The following is a 7,725-nucleotide window of genomic DNA, read 5'->3' on the forward strand; positions in this document are numbered from 1 at the left end:
TATGAGTGAGAACATGCATGCCCATGTTGTTAAAGGGCCAACTCTCATTTTAAAAACTTGGAGAAATGAAACCAGGAGCTGGAATATGGTTTTCCTTGTTTGCCCCAAAGCAAACACCACCATATTGAAATTTTGGGAAGGGCCCTTCAAGCTGTAGGAAGTATAAAAAGCTACTTCTCTCTCTGAATGTTCCACAGAAACTGAACCCTGAGGATACTATTTTCCCCTAGGGTTACAACAAAGATGCACTCCCCTCCCTTTCTTACTCTTATGTATATGCATATCTGCTGGAGTCTGGAGAAACTGCCTGACAACTCAACAGCTTTTCTGTGCAGAATAATGCTTGAGCCCTTGACTTTTCTGATATAGAAAAAAGTGAAATTTGATTCTTTAACATACTTCATGAAATGTGCCCCAAAGACATATCGTTATTGAATTTGTGTAAATAATAAACACATTTATAGAACTAACTAATGCCAAATAGAGGAAGAATAAAGAGAAAGAAGAAATAGAGTAGGATACTTGCAGTGAAAATGAGGGCAAAAATAAAGAGAATGTGAAAAGACAGGTCAAGTGAAGGACCTATTTGGGAGTGTTCCAATAGGGATGGTTCTTTGACAAGTAGTGGAAAGGTTTTCAGAAGGAGAACTGGCAGGTGATGCAAACTGAAGAAGCAAAATCACTAGAAGAAACAGGCACTCTCAAGGTTTAGGGAGCAGAGCAAATTTATGAGGTGTATTAAAATTAGGAAGTGCCATGTGAAGCTTCTGCCTGCGATGAGTGGATTATCAAATGCAATCTGTTATCTCACCCGGAGACAGCCTATAAAGTTCCTCAGCCAGGGAATATATAGTTTTAATCAGTCACACAAAACAATTTTCCTCATGTATCTAGTAATAAAAAGCTTTGTCATTGTGATGGATGAGAAGAGTACAGTGTACGTAACACTTTAGAATATTGGAAAATTTTGCATGCCGTTTACTAACGACTCATTTTCTTATAGGTTCTCCATAGAAATGGACAGAGTTCTACTAAATTTCTAAATGAGAAAGGAGCTATCTTTTCCCAAGAGATAATTTTAATATGGGCTAGATGTAGCTTGGTCATGGCATTGTGTCTTAACTTCATGGAGGTATAGCTAGGAAGTTTTTTCGGGGGGCAAATTCCAAAGGTCTCAAAGTCTCCAATGCTTAGGTTTGATATTGAAGGTGAGCCCTGTGGTCTCCCTCTCCCTGCTTCCTAATGTGGAAAGGAACAGCGGAGGAAGAATCTGAGAACAGAACTTCTGCAGAAAATATCAAGTAAAATCAATACTGTCTTACTGTTTTACATTTTCCAGTCTTCTACCTACCTCTCTCCTTCTACTCTGATACAAACATTGAAGGTGAAACCATATTAATGGAATATTTGCCTTATCTGAACAAGTTTTCTACTTCATTGGCTAGTTTTAGAAAAACTTTTCTTCCACTGGGAAATTTTGTATGCACAGCTGCTTTGTGGTTTTTAGGTGAAATAATCCTTGACAGACAAATATCAACTATTTTGAGAGAAACTTGAAAATTAGACTCTTTTTCTGGACCAATGCCAACCTTAGTTGAGACTATAGTCCACCAAAGCTGAATTTTAATAAAATGCATTGTGTTTAGGTGCTGCTGTAGAGTGAGAATTGGCCTCCCCTCAAAATTCATATGTTGAAACCTAACCCCTGATGTGATGGTATTTGAAGGCGGAGCCATTTAGAGGTGATCAGGTCATGAAGGTGAAGTCTTTATGGATGGGAATAATTCCCTTGTAAAATAAGTCCCAAGGAGCTCCTTCACCTCTTCTGCTATGTGAGGACACAGCAAGAAGATGACCATTTGTGAATCAGAGACCAGGCCCTCACCAGACACTCAATCTGCTGGCCCCTTTGTGTTGGACTTCCAAACCTCCGGAACTGTGAGAAATAGATTTCTTTTGTTATAAGCCCCCTAGTCTATGGTATTCTGTTATAACAGCCTGAATGGACTGAGACAGGTGCCAAACCACACTGGCAGCTATTTGCATTCATTGATGTGACAGGGAAGACTATTTTCCGGTCTTCCTTGAAAATCCACAGATAACCTACAGTTTGGTTTTTATTTGTGGAGTTAAATGTGCTTCTTTCTCTAGTATTTAAATTTTTTGAAGTAATTTCCAATCATCAGTTCAAAATTCCTAATAAGAGCCTTCCTTAGTGGAGTAGAACAGCAATGAGCTTGAGTCTGGGAGTCAAGCACACCAAGATTTGAGACTACTTCATTTCTATACCACAGCTAGCTATGTGGACTTGTACAAATTATTTCACTTCTCTGAGCCCAGGTTTCCTCGTGTGTAAAATGGGGATGATGATAAGGATGTTTACTTGTTAGGATTGTTATAAGAATTAAATTAGATACAAACACACTAACCATAGTACCTGGTCTATAGTGATCACCGTATATATTAGCTATGTATTACTATTATTATTGTTTGTAGAGGGGGCCGTTGTGTCAATGGAAGTAAAATAAATCATTTGGCTCTGATCATGAACTTTTCTCCTTCTAAATTAAGGTAAGACAAACGAGGATGACGGGTTGAGGAATTGACCTCATTTAGATTTTATCATTCCTGGTAAGAATGATTCAGTGTGCTTCATTGCTCATCAGGCCACCCCAGGAGACTGCACCATGACTAGTTGCAATGACAGGTGCCTATCACAGTTGAAACACTGTACTGAAGACACTGTAAAAGAAGCACACGGTCAAGTTACTGAAGGTGTGGGCTTTGGTGTCAGAGACACTCAGTCCCGATCTGCCCCTCACAGGTGGTGTGGTCTTGGGCAAGTTGCTAAACGTCTTTGACTTCAGTTTTAGTATCTTAAGAGTGGGGATGATAACAGAAGATACTGCACAATACTTTTTTGAGGAGTTAGTTTGTATGAAGCACTTAGTAGAACGACTGACATATGGTAAGTGCTCAATGCATGGTACCAATCAAAGCAATAACAATAACAATAGCAGCAACAATGATGGTGGATCAGAGGAAAGAGAGATGATGTTAGAGGAGCTGAAATTTGGATAAACGTTCAGGGAGGATTGGAATGATGTAGAAGGAAATAAAGGGTGCCACAGACATGATGGAGACTGAAGCTAGAATTTGTAAAGTAGAAGAAAGGCAGTAATAGAAGTTTCCAGTAGAAGGTAACATTCTTACATTTATGATAAATTTATATGGTAGGCTTAGGAGGTAAACTTTAACGTTTAAGTTCAGTTTAAACTTTAATCATAAAGATCATCATTCCTGAAACCCATCTCTTGGTTTTCTGAATCCATATATTTGAGGTAGGGTATACGGATCTGCATTTTTTTTTTTTTTTTTTTTTCTGAGACAGAGTTACACTTCCGTTGCCCAGGCTGGAGTGCAGTGGCACAATCTCAGTTCACTGCAACCTCTGCCTCTCAGGTTCAAGTGATTCTCCCACCTCAGCCTCCCAAGCAGTTGGCACTACTGGCCCTGGCTGATTTTTGTAATTTTTGTAAAGATACGGTTTCACCATGTTGCCTGGGCTGGTCTTGAACTCCTGAGCCCAAGTGATCCACCCTCCTTGGCCTCTCAAAGTGCTAAGGTTACAGGCGTGAGCCATCGTAACTGGCCTGTGATCTGCATTTTTAAAAGGCCCTGGAAAGTTCTATTGAAGATGGGCGCTGATAGTTTATAGTTCACAGTTTAAGGAACATTGCATTAAGAAATGGTAGATTGTTGTGCTAAACAAGAGGGGAGAAATTGGCTTCATAATTATGAGCTCTGCCTCACAGATCCTCTTAAAACTGTATTCTTGGTCTGAAGGACATTTTAAGGAATAGGTACGGTACCAAATTAAAAGAAATCCAAATGAGGACTATCCTATACAAACATATTTGTAGCTGTAATTGCTAAAAAATGGGGTTTACCTGAGGGAGAAATTTGAATGTCAGGATTAAAATCTCTACATAAATGTTGTTACCGAGGTACAATCACAACTAATATATGGTTTTTAATACCTCAAATAATTTGAAGTCCAGTGAGTTGATTACATTTGATTATGAGTAAGGAGCACTATGCTAGACCTCAGGTTAGAATTTTTGGGTTTGAATTCCGGTTCAGCAACCCATGAGCTCCAAGCGGAGGTGGCTGATCCAATCATCATCAGCCTCGGCTTCCTCACCTGTCAGAGGAAAGCAAGACTCTCTGCCATGTGCAAGGGTCTCGCTGAGGAGTTGTGAAGAATAGTACTAAAGTATGATTATAAAGCTCTGCATGCACTTAAAATAATGAAATTCCTTTAGTCCCATGAAAAAGGAACGAAATGTAGTGAGGGCTCAAAGTGAAGAGAAAACCAAACCTGGAACTGGGGACAGGAAATAACAACATCTTTATGGAGGTAGCAGCATCTGAGTGGGTCTTACAGAGTGGATCCCATGTGATAGGAGTTGATGGGGTGGTATGAAGGGGAGCATTCAAGGTGGTGGGGGGAACAGTATGAGCAAACAGTTGAAACCCCAAATGTGTAGGGACCTTGGAGGTGATTGGGGGTGAGGGTGTTTAGCTCTAACAGAATATTAAGTAAAAGTAGTTAGAAGTTTGGGGAAAATAGGAAAGGTGCTAAGATTCTGATTTCAATGAATAATGAGGTACATACTGCTCTGACTGCTCACTCTGTATGTACATTCCCTCCCCTCTCACTGTGTGTGTTGGCATCAGAGATTCCTTCTTTCAACCACATACACCATTAAAGATAAGACCATTAATTTATTTGAGCATAGCTTTTTCCTTGATAGTGTGAAAAATAAGTACACTGCAGCAGTGGGTGCTGTCATATGCAGAGTGACCACTTGTCCTAGTTTGCTAGGGTCATAGGGGTTTCTTGGGACATGGGATTTTCAGTGTTAAAACTGAGACATTCAGTTGCAGGCAAACTTGCATCGTTGGTCAGCTTAATACCCACATGCAACACATGTCCAAAAACCCTTTATTGAGTCCAGTAGGATACTTGCTATTGAAAATTTGGTTCTGATTATACAATGTAGCATTTGATTTTGGAAGATTTTCAATATCAGGTCAAGGAGATTCTATTTAATTCTGTAGGATCCATGGTGCATGATGCCTCTAAATGTTTTTAAACTTGGGAGTGATGTCATTACAGCTATGTGCTAAAATATTGATTTGGCAGCAATGTGTATGGTGGAATTATAGTAAGAGAGAAAAGCCTCTTAGATTTTGTGTAAGTCTCCTGGAAAATCCCAGATGACATAATTACTGAGGCAGGCAGAGTGATCTTTTTGGAGATGCCAAGAAAATTACTTTAATATGCTATTGTCCAATTGTCAAATTTGGGTATTTTATGTAAGAAGAGTTACAACACTGAAGAAGTAAGATGATTAATTTGGATAGAGCATTTTGGAGAAGAAAATAGAGGAAGAAATATATTTTACTTTTATGCTAGTAGTGGAAATCAATCTTGCCTCTTATTTGATGTCTGTGCTGCAAAATGGTTGTTATTTTGCAAAAATCCTGATAACAAGTTAAAATGATTTTCCACTCTTCAGGTTGATTTTTCCCCAGAAGTAGACCATAAGACGAGGATGTGAATGCAAGTACTTTATTTGGCAGGTGATTCCAGCAGGGGAAGTGAGCAAAAGAAAAGAGTGAAGCCCAGACAGATAACATCAAACAGGTTATTGTTTGGGTCTATAGAGCTGATTGGGTCTATAGAGCTCAATCCTTCTGGGAACACTGAACATCAATACAGCACAGGCCTTGGAGTTATCCTACATGAATGGCAAGGAAGCTAATGTGTTTAACCTCCAATTCCCCTTGGTTATTGGCTGATAAATATTCCCCAAAGTATTAACTCCATTCAGTGCTCAAGGTGCCTCACCAATTTGGTGCACATTGTCATGAAATTCAACTGCAACCACTAGCATCTCTTTAGCTGAGGTGTTCCTCTGCTCAAGTGGTTTGCAGGAAGTTTCATGGAATTAAAGCCTTTGCTCCTCCCAGAAGCAGCCCAGCTCCTTGACCCCTATGTGAGATAGCTCCAGGGCAAGTGTGCTACTCCATTTCCCAGCACTCTCCTGCAGAATTAAGTTCAAGTTCCCTGAAGGGGCAACTTGCGTGAATAACACACCTTCATAGACTCCATTCCTGTTCTCTTGTCTCTCACTCCCTGTCTTTTACCTTTGCTTGGTAAGGTCACTTTCAACATTAACCATCTGTACCAGAATCCTTGCTCAGAACCTACTCCTAGGGACCCCAAACTAAGAAAGATAAAATGTTACTTTTCATTTATTAATCTAAATAAAAAGTTAGTCTTTGAAACTGGTTATAAGAAGATAATATTTCATCAATTTTTTTTTAGAGGCAGTTGTTAAGAAGAGAACCACAAATCACTTGCTGGGGATTGTTTCAGGTAGAGTCTGCCTGGGGGAAGCTGGGATGTGCTAATGGTTTCACACGGCATTGCTAAGCCTGGCCTCTACTATTTCCTTGCAATGATGGCCACCTCCCAAGTGGGAGCAGTGAAAGAAAGAAACATACATTCAAATATAAAAGTGATTTCATAGTTTGTAACAGGCAGTTAATAATAAGGCATCCCAATTTATTCTTATTTTATACAAAAATAATTCAGATCTTAAAATCTGAAGATGAATAATTTGTGCTTTAAAGAGAAATATGAAGCTCTGGAGGTTGTATAACTACCTCATCACTCACCTGCCTAATGACTATAGTTATGATTTCCAAAAGAAAATATATATCCAATTATTTCACTGACTGTTAAAGAACATAGTAGACTACAAAAAAGCTTGTTTGGAGTGGGAAAATGTCAATGTACGATGGAAAAGAACAAATTATAGTTACCAGGTCCTCAATCTACGTTTTAATATTAATATGTTGCTATGTTTTTGGGACACATTGTTTCAGAAAATTAGTCTCAGGTTTCCATATTTTATGAGATGATTTCATTAGCTAAGGAATGTCTATTTTTGTTACTGCTAAGGGGAGCTCAAGAACTTCAAATCATAATTGAAATATTCCATTGATGTAGTTGCTTAGCAACAAACTTTTATATAAGTAGACTAATCATTTTACTTACAATTTTGTTACTTTAAACTTTTTGACTTATTTTCAGCAGATCACCTCACTGTGAAATGTGTTTTTTCCTTCACAGCTTTAAATGCATATTTGTATCCGAGATGAATGTTTCATAGACCATAGCCAAAATTTGATTTCCTCTGAATTATCTCTATGAACCAGGTTGACTTAGGATCGTTGGAATTAAGGAAAATTTTGTGACTAGCAGGACTTTTTTTTTTTTTACTCCAAAAACAGCCTAAATAATGCTAGGGTTGTTAAGAGCAGCGATTAACTTCATTGTCAATTCAAAATGACAGGCCATGGATCCCACATGTGCTTTCTTGCCACCTCCTCCTCATTGTCTGAGCCTTTCCACTCCCAATCACTGTCTCTGTCAGGAAAAAATAACTCTCAAATACTCACCATACTAACAATTATTTTTCTTGGCAAGTTTCTAACAGTCTAATAGCAAAGTTTTTATACCTCTTTTTTTAAATCAGTGTGTAACTATTTTCATGTAGGTTTACAAGGAGCTGCGGGGGGTGGTTAGTGGACAGTGTTTGAGTTCTGGAGTCACATGGGCTTGCTGTAATGTTTACTCACTGGGTAACC

Source organism: Macaca nemestrina, chromosome 9 (assembly GCF_043159975.1).
Source record: "Macaca nemestrina isolate mMacNem1 chromosome 9, mMacNem.hap1, whole genome shotgun sequence".
Lineage (NCBI taxonomy): Eukaryota > Metazoa > Chordata > Mammalia > Primates > Cercopithecidae > Macaca > Macaca nemestrina.